The sequence below is a fragment of the Mus musculus genome, chromosome 16 (genome assembly GCF_000001635.26).
Source record: "Mus musculus strain C57BL/6J chromosome 16, GRCm38.p6 C57BL/6J".
In the NCBI taxonomy this organism is placed as follows: Eukaryota; Metazoa; Chordata; class Mammalia; order Rodentia; family Muridae; genus Mus; species Mus musculus.
The window spans coordinates 30,091,267-30,103,706 of NC_000082.6; the positions used below are offsets into that span (position 1 = coordinate 30,091,267).

The 12,440-nt window shown below is 47.0% G+C and overlaps 1 pseudogene; it reads right to left on the minus strand.

The window, feature by feature from the left end:
- Positions 1 to 1,192: 1,192 nt before the first annotated feature.
- Positions 1,193 to 1,616, minus strand: Gm20040 (annotated as a pseudogene).
- Between the last annotated feature and the right edge of the window lie 10,824 nt (positions 1,617 to 12,440).

The following is a 12,440-nucleotide window of genomic DNA, read 5'->3' on the forward strand; positions in this document are numbered from 1 at the left end:
CTGCATAGATAGGTAGGTCCCATGCTAGGTGTGGCAGTGCACACCTTTAATCCTGGCACTAAGGAGGCAGAAGCAGGGGGATCTCTGTGAATGTGAGGTCAGCCTGGTCTACGGGGTAGGTTCCAAGACAGCTTGAGCTATGTAAGTAAGACCTTCTCAGAGAGAGAGAGGGAGAGAGAGAGAGAGAGAGAGAGAGAGAGAGAGAGAGAGGAAGGAAGGAAGGAAGGAAGGAAGGAAGGAAGGAAGGAAGGAGGGAGGGAAGGAAGGGAGAAAAAATGAGAAAAAGGAGGGGGAGGGAGAGGAAGAGGAGGAAGAGGAGGGGGAAGAGGAAGAGGAAAAGGAAGAGGAAGAGGAAGAGGAGGAAGAGGAATGAATAAACTAGATCCCAGCCTAGGAAATACTTAAGCAGGGACTGCTGACAGGGATGGAAGTGGGAAGTGGAGGAGGTAGATGAGGGGTAACGGGTTCCTTTTAGAGGCTCATCAGCCCTCATACCCACTAAAGGACACATAAAGTCTAAAACATCAGCTTATGCCCCCTAAGACCTTTGTTGACTCTCCTCTTATGATTTCCGGGCGCCTGATTCGCCACTGTTTCTCTCTGAAGCTAATGGGTGTGACGGGTGAGTCTGAAAACAGCCACAAGGACTGGGAAAGGGCAGTCATCTGAAATGCTTTCCAGAATTGAGAATCGACTCTTTATGTCCAGCAGTCTGAGCTTGTTGAGATGATTGAGCAGGTCATGACCACCTTGGTCCTCTCAGGCTCCCATAACAAATGGCCACACCTTGCTGGCTTATAAACAACAGACAGTTATTCCCTGCTACTGTCATTTGAGTGTTGGCATCCCCTCTCAAACTCCTGTCGGAACCCAATCACCAGCACAGCATGGTTAATAGGAGGGCCTCTAGGGAGCAGGTCAGATACAAGAGCTGTTCCCCATAAGTAGGTTAGTGCCCCATGCAAAGGAGGAAACTGTCCATTCTTTCTCACCTTCCAGTTTTTGCCCTGTGAAACCATGGTAACAAAGTACTATGTTGTATGTTGGGAGCCAAAGTCAGCCTTCACCAAGACCGGCAAGAACTTGATGATCTTGGACCGTCCATCCTCTGGGACCATGAGGAAGAAATCTGGGGTGTGTGTGTGTGTGTGTGTGTGTGTGTATGTGTTTGAACAAGTCAGTGGACTCTTTATTACTTCTGGGGTTTGGGGCTCAGGAGCTCTTGGAGGGGGCAGATCTGTTTCCTCTGCACCACCACAGGTTTCTGGCTTCAAAGGATGGCACTGGCCCTGCGGATGGCCACCATATGAAGATCAGGGTGGTACTTGTCCTTTCAGATCATGTGCCTGATGCTGCTGAGGGTAGCCAGAGCATTCCTGTCGATGGTGGTCCTCACAGAAGAAGTGGCAGAAGTGGCAGGTTTTCACTGACCAGATCTGCATTTCATAACCACCAAGACCCCTTTGCCATCACGAGCTCCACTCCAATGGTCTTGTGTTGAATTAGGAGTTTCGGGCCTTCCGATTATTGGACTCTGTGCTGTAGGTCTGCTTATTCCTCTTGATCAAGAAACTGGAGCAGTTCTGAACAACCACCCACTGGAGATGCGTGGACATGGTGGCCATTACTCTCCCTATGACCGGAAATCTGTTCTTATAAATTACTCAGCCCAGATACTGTAACACAACAGCGGGAAAAGACCTTACAGAGGTCTTCACCTCTTTGAGAGCACACACACACACACACACACACACACACACAAAAGCACGCACGCACACATTGACAAAGGTCTGTCCAAATGACCTGCACCATCTACACATGAAGAGACAGATCCAGAGAAGGAAGGTGACTTATCCAAGGCCATACCAGATATGATCCTTTAATTCTAGATTTCCAAGTCTTCCCCAGGATGCTGATCAGCTGTGAGGTGAAGGGTTACCCTCCACTCTGAAAGATGCTGATGCTGATTTACAATCCCAAAGTGCCTAATAGTAGAACTTAAAACGGTAATGAGGAAGCAATAGCAGTCTTGTAACGCGGCTGCTCCCAGGCGTGAACATTAAGCCTGGTTTGATCACCCCCATTAGAGGTTTCAGTGGAGCGCCAAAAAGGTGTTTCTTAGGAATTTGCCTGATGGATGTGGCAGTGTTAGTGGCTAAAGATAAAGAGCCATCACCCAAATGTCCAAGTAGATGAAACTTATCAATTACCGGGATGTGAGGGTATGGAAAGCTACACATAAATTATTTCTAAAAGAAAGCAGTTATTTTTAAGACGATTTTTAATCATCGAAGCAATTTTATCTCTTTCACCTGCTTTGTCAGTCAAAAGATTGTCTGGAGTAAGTAGGTGGGTTTCACTTATTGGGCCAGGTGTTAGGTTTTATTAACATGAGCCACACCTACCTAAAGAGCAGGAAGTCTGAAAGTCACCTCCAACCATCTGACGTGACTCCTTCGTTTTCCAAATGAGGTGGCTGAAATGCAGGTAGGAGGAGAAGGGACTGTTCAGGTCACACAGCAGAACTATCAGAAGGGGCTTGGACATTCCTCCAGACTACGGTCCGGGATCTACCTGACCAGCAAGCACATGGGAGAGTGTTAGCTTATAGACATATTCCGCTAGGCTCCTCCCAGGGACCTAACAATGGTTTAGTCAGCACCTGCCACCATTACCTGTCACTGCCAGACGTGGGCGGCATATAAGAAGACTGCTCGACACTCCAGTTGTCTCTGTTCCCGCATGTTCCCAGCTGGTCTCTCCCTCTTTCTGTCCTTCTCTGTTCCTGCTTCTCTGCCCCCTTACCTCTGTTCCTGTCTGCCTGCCTCTACCACTTCTCCAAGCCCTCACTCCCTTCTCTCCCCCCAAATAATCCAACCTGTATACCAGCTCTATCGCATAGGGTGATTTCTCGGGGGACACTGGCATGGGCCCACCAGACATCCCTGAACTGCATTATTTTTCATAACGAGAGGTGCCCAAGCTATGAATTTCTGGAGCACAGTTAGGGTAAAGGAGCAGGGTCTATTTCCAGTGTTTATATGGCTTTACTATTAAAAGAAATATACCTATTATTTACCCAGTTTAAAAATAAAGCAAAAAGGACCAGTGAGCTGGTATATCAGGCAAAGGAGCTGCTTGCCAAATCTGAGACTGATCCCAGGGCTGGGGTGGAGGAATGAGAGAAACAATTCTCCACACTCATACACATCAATAAAGACACTTACAATCAGCCAGGAACAAAGACAGGGAAGGAAGGCACCCAGGCACAGGGGAGGAGCGAGATAAGTGCATGTATGGTAGGTAGGTACATATGTAAGTGGTTTGTTTGTATGTGGGGTGTGTAGCCCAAACCTATGAAATAGGAATACAAAAAATTAATGATCAGTAAACTAATTATATTTAATTAATATCATTAATTAATTAATTTAATACTTCATAATAAAATGTTTGCTTTTCCACTTGGCCGAAGCTCTTCAACTGTGTAATCAATTTTCTCTTTTTTCCTCCCCTCAGACTTCATCTTATTCTTCTGCACGGTAGCCTGAGAACCACAGAGCAGAATCATAGCACACTGGAGCTGGAAGGCCTTGGTCACCACCAAGTCGAACCTTCCAGCCAACATAGAGACCCAGGGAGCCCTGGAAAAAACAATAATTAACCACATCAACTGCAGGGTTCAAGGAAAAGGTGGGGGGTCCTGCAGACACCGTGGGACCCCTTGTGTCTGAGCTTCATGAACATTAATGCCTTTTTAAATTATTGTTTAAGGTTGCATACAAAATAGTGGGTTCTACTGTATTTTCCTTAAATAAAGATTCACAATATTTTTTTAAATTATGTCTATGTTGGAGGGGTGTGTGTGGATGAGGGCAGATGTCAGAGGAGGCTGGAAGATGGTGTTGGATCCCCTGGGTTTGGAGGTTTACAGGTGGTTGTGAGCTGCCCAGTGCAGGTGTGGGAAACTGAACTCTGGCCCTCTGCACAGCATCTACTTAATAATAATAATAATAATGATAATAGTAATAACAATGTCTTACTATGCAACTCTGGCTGGCCTGTAACTTTCTTAAGCTGGCTTTGAACTTACAAAGATCCACTTGTTTCTGCCTCATGCATTTTGGGATTAAACACAATGAGCCACTACACTCAGCAGCAAACTATATACCTTAGCCACTGAGCCATCTCTCCAGCCCTTCAGTATAAAATTTTCATGCATGTGTGTCATTCTACATCACTCATAGTCTCCTACTCATATACTCCTACTGCCCTCCACTGTGCCATGTCCCTCCTGCTGGTCCTCATGATCCCCCATCAAATAACCCCTTTTGTGTCTCACTCACACACACACACACACACACACACTACATTTGGCATATAAGAGAAAACTAAGATTTTATTTTATTTTTTCTAATTTGCTTTTACATGTAACCTCCATTGCACAGTGACAGACTGCTTCCCTGGTCCCTCTCAGCATCTTCCTAAAACCTCGAGCTCCATTGCTGGACCAGCTTCCCGTCCCAGTTCTTTCCTAGCTGTAGAGTCCTTTCACATCTGGCATGGCCCAAGAACTCAAGCTCATCCCCGTTACAGGTGTTTGTGAGTTGCCCAGTGTGGGTCAAGGTCACAAGGACAGCAGCACCAACCCTGTGCTCGAGAGCCAGAGACACTCTTTCTTCTCAATGCTCTGCCTGTTTACAGAGCAACTGGTGGGTGTGAGCCAGGGGCCTTTGATCCAAGGATGAGAACTCTGAGAGGCTATTTGGCATGCAAGTTGGTACCCCATGGTATGGGCAGCATCTCTCATAAACACTGAACATGTAGCACAAGAGAAGTTCGATGAGATGCTATTTTCAGTGTTTCTTACAAAGGGAGAGGATTCAAGAACTTTCTCTCTGAAGTTCTGCACAACTCTGATGAGTGCTGTAACAGATGACCTGCAAGTACTATGTATGGCATCCAGGGCTACCCTGGGCAGGAGGCCAGCATTTCTTGTGATTCCAGGGGATTTAGAGAAACTTCAAAGTGAGGTTCATAGGGTCTGGATAGAGCAAGAACACAGAGAGAGACACTAGGAAAATCAAACTATCGCCTCAGCAGGATGACACGCTGTAGTTAGCCAGCATCCCACCTCTGGTCTCCAGGTTTAAAGTTCAGAATCATAATAATATCATGGCCTCTTGGTTCCATTCAATTCTGAAAAGTCAATGTCTCTAGGCGGCTGCTGAGCTGGGCTCTCCTCTTGCTGGGGCACCACAGTGATGTTGTCAGAGATCAGGATAACTAGAAGCAGAGAGAGCCCAGCTGGGGCATCAGGCCCCCACTGGAGTTTGCAGTGCCGGCGGTTAGAAAAAGTGTCTCCAACTTGTAAACACAGCAAATTCAATCTGGAAGTCATTGAGAAAACATAAACACGGAACCTCACGCAGTCATGTTTACATGTTCCAAGCCTGGTGAAAGATGAGACTGCCAGGGAAGGGCTGGCTGGCGTTTCTCCCCCCCTCAGGCACTGTGCTTTTAAAAATAAAACTCCAAGCAGTACATCCTACCCTGAAGACCAGATTCCAACGGAGAGAGCACAGCTTGCCAGCAGTGCATTATCTGGGCTGTTTTCTGCAGTTGCAGAAACTTGACTTTTAAGAAAAGCCGATTGTTTTGAACTGGGTCCACAGCCTCAGTCAAGAACAGGGCTTCACGGTCCCCGAATCCGGTCTGAACTGGAAGCAATATGGAGCTGACAGTTGTCTTGGTCCCTGTCATTTAACCAGTCAATAAAGGATTGGCTCAGATGGAGGGGAGGGGGTGAGGGGTGTGTTGATACCGGAGGGGAAAACAGAACAGTGATTGGTTAGCTCCCGTCTCTTGGGGCCTGTTGCTTCCAAGGGGTGCCCTGGATCTAACACTTTGGCCCAAGGATAGCTGGTCAATGTGTCCTCTGTATAGATTCTGCAAAGTTAAGCTGAATGAAAGCCTACATGATTCTTCCCCACCCTGTCTCTTTCTCTCTGTTTCTCTCTGTCTCTCTCCCTCACTTGCTCCCTCCCCTCCCCTCCCTTCCCCTCCCCTCCCCTCTCTCCCTCCCTTCCTCCCCCTCTCTCTCCCTCCCTTCAGGGTCTCCACTGTGTAGCTGTGTCTGTCCTGGAACTCACTGTGTAGACCACCAGGCTGACCTCAAACTAAAGGTATGAGCCACCATGCCAGGCTAAACAATATCTTTTTTTCTTTTTTAGATTAATATGTCTTTTGTTGGTGATGTTTTTTGTTTGTTTGTTTGTTTGTTTGTGGTTTTCTGTTTTGTTTTGTTTTTGAGACAGGGTCTCACTATATAGGTATGGCAATCCTGAAACTCACTATGTAGAGGAGGCTGGCCACAAACTCACAGAGATCTGCCTGCCTCTGCCTCTCAAGTGCTGGGTTAAAGACATGTGCCAACACACACACACACACACACACACACACACACACACACACACACAATTTATATTACATGTTCGAATGTTTTACCTGTGTTTATGTATATGTACCACTGTGTGCCTGGAGCCTGTAGAGACCAAAAAGAAGACATCAGAACCCCTAGAACTGGAGTTGCTTATGGGTGTGAGCCAAGATGTGGGCGCTGGAATTCAGAGGTTCTTTGACTCAGCATCAAGTGGTTTTGACCACTGAGCCATCCTTCTAGCTATGGCTTCTCTAAAACTCAAGTCATCCTGACTAGGAGTCCTTAGGTTCTTGTGTGACTGAGTAGAGAAGGGCTCATTCTGGAGATAGTAGGCATATAAGGTATGGGGACAGAGCGGCAGGGGCACAGAAGGCACCAAGGTGTGGAAGCGGACAAGCAGCCCAAGAGTGCGCGCTGATTTCCAACCCTTGCTTCTAAGACCACAGCAGGCTGGCAGCTCTCTTGCTCCTGGATTCCAGTCTCCCTGTCTCAAGGCTCTGCCTCTGTCCTGGGGCCCTGGGGACAGAAAGTGCTTGGAGCCTCAGCCTTCTCTAATTCTGCATTTCTCACACTCCAATCCCCCAACTCTGATCCCTTGCTCCTACCCCAGCCCATCACCCCAACCCCAGTTCTTATCCCTGTGGTATGATCACCCCTCAGTGCAGAATGGTTGAGAGAAGTCCTGCTCTCATTGCTGCAGTCCTGAAGCCTGATCACGAATCTCAGTGGCCGGAGATATATTCAACTGGTAGATGCTTGCCTAGCATGCTAAAACTCTAGGTTCTAAACTCCACCCCTAGCACCACACAAACCAGGTGTAGTGGTCTGTGTCTGCACTCTTAGCACACGGGATGTGGAGGCAGGAGGACCACAAGTTTAAAGGTCACCTTCAGTTATAGCAAGATGGCAGACAGCCTGAGCTCTAAGAGAGTCTGTTTCAAAAGAAAGAAAAAAAAAAGAACAAATTCTATCCTCTATAACTTAGTATGCAAATTAGACAGAAGCATTTGCCAGTTACCATGGTTGTGACCCTTTTGGGGGATCTCCTACTAGATATCCTATATGTCAAGATACATAATGATTTGTAACAGTAGCAAAATTACAGTTATGAAGTAGTAACAAAATAATTTTTGTTGAGCTGCATTTGTTCTGTTTTGAATTCTTTCCCTTTTTCTTTTCTTTTCTTTTCTTTTCTTTTTTTTTTTTCTTCAGTTTTTCAAGACAGGGTTTCTCTGTGTAGCCCTGGCTGTCCTGGAACTCACTTCGTATACCAGGCTGTCCTTGAACTCACAGACATCTGCCTTCCTCTGGGATTAAAGATGCGTGCCACCACCTGGCCTGCAACAAAATAATTTAATGGTCAGTGGTCACCACAACATGGGGAACTGTATTACAGGGTTGAAGCATTAGAGAACTTGAGAACCACCGACCATGCTGAATTTAAACCCACAGGTGAGTTCAAAGTCACTCTCTCTCCTCATTTCTCCGCAGAATAGCACCCCCATTCTGTAAATGAGGAGCCCAAGGATCAACGATGTGTAGCCATGTGTGTCAAACATCCTCTGAACTCACCATAGTCAGACTCAAGTTGTCCTGGCAACCGCTTTCCCATTTCTCGTCTAACCACCTTACAAGCTTGGGTTAACAATGGACTGCACCTTGCAACATTCTTCTGGGTTGAAGCCCATTGTTTTTGTTCACTGGTCCTTAAAGCATTTTCAAAACCCCAAAGATGATAAACAGTCTCCTTATTTTTCTTCCTCTTCAACATTTGAAAGTTCCTGAGATAAAACCAAGGACTGGTAGAACCATTTAAATTCTCCTGGGCCTTTTGATGGGGAGGGGGGTGTCTTTGTGCTTTAGTGCTGAGATTCCTAAGGCTGGGTCTTTGCTCTCTGATTTGTCTCCTGACCTGGTGTCCGGCTCAATCTGCACCTCCAACAGGGCGGGGCATCCACCAGTGTCAACTTCCTAGTCTTCTTAGAGACAGAGGCAACAAACCTACAAGCATGGCCTTAGTCACTCAAACATTTCTTGAGAAGCTACAGTTTGCTACATTATTCTAGGCGTGCGGGAATGCCATCTCAAGGTCTCTGCCCCAACAGAGTTGCTGTCTCGGGATGTGGAGAGCCGTGCAGCAGGCGATGAACGGGAACATTAACACCATTTCTGGTGATGCTGTGTAGTACAAAGAAGACAGCAAGACAAGGGAGACATTCTCCTTCCATCCCTGGGAGCCCCAGGACATGGACCACAGGGCTCGGGCTCTGCTCTTACGCCATCTCCTTGGTCTTTTCTAGCTTTAGGGACATACAGGGAGCAAGGGACAGCAAACATGGCTATGCACTGACAGATGTGCCCATCCAAAAGAGAGACACACCACAGAAGCCTCACCTTACAAAAGAGAGCCTGTGGCCCTACCTGTGTTACACAACCTGGTAAGCTGTAGCTTGCACTGGTTGGGGAAGCAGCAAATGGATCGTTGTGCTTAAGTGATCCATGACAGCTGATAAACACCAGCTCCCCTGACGGTTCTCAGGTTCTCACGGTGTCCTGCTGGCCCAGGCGCTCTGGGAGGCCTGCATCCTCATCACTAGCTATCAAAGGACAACACCTGGGCCAGCAGAGGACCCCCTAGGACCCAGTGCCAGCATCTCAGGTTGACATCTAGCATCTGCACTGATGGATATGGTTTGGGGAGTTGAGTCTCTCACCCCACCCCCACCCCCATTCCTTTCTATCTATTCCTGGTGGTCTGTTCTCCTGAGAGCAGATTTTTAGCAGGTTCTATCAGAATACTGTTGCTTATTCGACAGCTCAATAATTATAAATCTGGCTGCTTCAACAAACTTAATAGATATGCAAAAAAAAATTAAGACAGAGATGTTGACTACAGAGTTGTTTATAGCAAGAACAGAAGTAGCCTTAAAGACCAGGATAAGCACATGGTTAGAAATGGTTCATCAGTTAGTTTCCTGTTACTGGAATAGCGTTCTTGAGACTGGATGGTTTATAAAGGTGTTTATTTAGCTCGTGGTTCTGCAGGTAGAAGACCTAAGAACATGCTGCTGCTGTCTGGTGGTGTCAAAACAGATGGAAGTTGGAAGGGCAGATGGTTGTAGAAGGAAGCAAAACACAATCCACTCTCAAGGCGACTAGCTCTGTCCTGTGGAAGCACCCGCTCACAAGGGCAAGGCAGGAGCCTTCGCAATGGCCTAATGATATCTGCAAAGCCACGTCTCCCCCACACCCCAATACCCACATAGTTTCAGTTTGAGTTGAAAAGAACCTATCCAAGCTACAGCATCGTGGGTCCATGAGATACTATGTAGCAATTTTAGTGAAGTCCTTTACAAAGAGCCTCCAATTACAAAGAGCAGAGGAAGTCATTGTAAAGTCCAGAGGTAGGGAATTTCTGGTTATCTTAGATGAGCCTTGACTCGGTTTCTCGGCTCTCCACAGCTATAATCTGTGGTGCCCAGTACTGGTAGGCCTCACAGTGATGCAGCACAGATCCGAGGGAGGGGAGGAGGGGTCTCCTGTCCCTGCAGCCATCCACACACATCCTGAACTTTGTTGTTGCTGGAGCCATCCTGAAGGAACTTCTGAGGTTTGTGCCATCCAGGACCCACCCTTAGAGCTGGCTCGATGTCACCGAGCCAAGGCCAAGGGTGTTCTCCAAATGGCAGGGAGCTGAAATGAGGGAATAGGAAAAATGTGACAGCTTCATGAGTAGAGGCCGTGCAAGCCTGAGGACCTGAGTTCAATCCCTGGACCCACATAAAACATAGGAGGAGAAAACTAAATGCACAGAATTGTCCTCTGATTGCCACAGCACCATGGCACATGCCCCTGCCCATACCCAATAACACATGCAGTCTTTTGTACATATATGTGTGTATATGTATATATATATGTACACACACATATGTATTCGAGTATATATATATACATATATATATATATACATATATATATATGTATATATATATATATATACTCGAATGAATGTTTTGTTAGGATTCCTGGCTAAAGGGAAAAGGTGGAAGAAAGACAGCAGGACTGGAGAGTTTAGATCGAACTCCACTAACAGTGATTTACTGTCACCTGAATCTTTTCAGCTGTAATGGCCAATCTTGGACAAACACAACCTGGACAAGACAAAGGACTTGGAGACCACAGCACTTGAAGAAGGCAGCTGAGCAAGGGACAGAGGCTCTGTGTGTTGAGGATGCTTTCTGTGCGTGAATGTGCAGGTGGTCACCAGGAGCTATAGAATCTCCGTGAGTTCTGAGGCTACTGCGTTCCTTGCCCATGGGACCATTCCTAAGCCCTGGACTGAGGATCAGATGAAATCCATAGATTCTCAAGGTGCTTTCTTCCAAGAACACAGCCTCTGCCACTGCTAGGAAAGTGTCTCCGTTGTCTGGTGAGCTAGAGGCAGGTTGTGGGAGTAGCCCAGCATCAAGATTCAGGAGTTTCATGCCATTCCTTTGGGAAGATCACAGCCTCTTCCCAGACCTTAGGCTTTACTTCTGTAAATGAGGAGACACCCAGACAGGCGAGCTTCCCAGGGTTCTGCAGCCACATCCTATTATTCTCTAAGGACAGGGGTGACCCTGGAGTCCTGACTGCACAGTAAAGGATGCCCTCCCACCCCACCCCCGGCTGGTGCTGATGTGCTCAGCCCTGCGGAGTCACCATCACTGGGCTTAAATGACCTCCGATGTCCTTTCTGGCCCAGAGACACTTGAAAAGATTGCTATAAATTACATCAGAGTCTCTTGAGGATGGAGCTTTCTTTCGAATGATATGGAAAAAGAGGGCAAAGCAACTCAAATGTAAGAACCTGTTCCAAAATGCAACCCTTACAGCGGGAAATACAATCCACATAAACTGCCCGACTTGAGAAGGCGAATTCTTTTCCTTTCATTTCCCTTTAAGTCCAACTCCTTGCATATCTACAGGAAAGGGTAAGAGGGCCAGGGAGGGAGGGAGGGAGGGAGGGGAGTTCCTCTCCCCTGAGATGTACTAAAGTGATTTATTGTGTAGGTCACAGCTGCCCCTGTTTGGGCCTGTTATCGTTCGTTAAGCTCCACTAAGCTTAGGTATTACAGATTCCTTCTCTGGAACATTAGTGCTGAAGGAAAGAAGAGAAAGAGGAAGGAGGGGGAGGAAGAGGAGGAGGAGAGAGAGGAGGGAGATGAGGAGGAGGAGGAGGGAGAGGAGGAGGAGGGAGAGGAGGAGGAGGAGGAAGCTGTTTTTTTTTTTTTTTTTTTTTTTAATTTAAACTATAGCGCTACTGCCAGCCTAATCGAAATCCTGGGACAAACAGTTGCTTCCTTTTCTATTGAAGCTGCTGGTCTTCTCTACCCCATTGCTCAGTGTTTGCTTATGGCAGTGAAGTAGAAAATTGTCATGTCTGTAACTGTGGCTGGTTTGCTGATTGTGTGACCACCTGGTTGGCAGGATGCAGGACAAAGGACAGTAAATCCCCCTGGGAGGCTGGAGGAGGAAGAGGAGGAGGAGGGGAAGTTGGGGTGGCTTTTGTTTGTTTGTTGTTGTGCAAAGGATCATGGGAAGTTGTAATCATTCTAATTGGGATGGTGGAGCACGAGTTCACACTTGAAATGCCCTGACACTGAGGAATTTCTCAATAAACAACTTCATACTTGATTGGCGAGGTCTGAAGCTGGAAGTGCAGTTTCCAGATGTTTTCCAAAAGCCCCCCCCGCCCCCGCCCCCGCCTCGAGTTCCCGGGTCCACACACTGCCTCAAGACATCGCTCTGGTCTGCAGAGACACACAGCTGTTTTAGCCAAATATTATTTTCTTTTAATTTTATAAAACGCCACATTCAACGTGAACCTTTCATCCCGAGAGACCCTATGATGTTCAAAGGATTCAGACTTACCAGCCCCACCCCCGGCCTTCTGGAGTCATATGCAGCAGAAAATATTTAGCATCTGTACTGCACTACCACCCAAACGCTCTAAATTGAA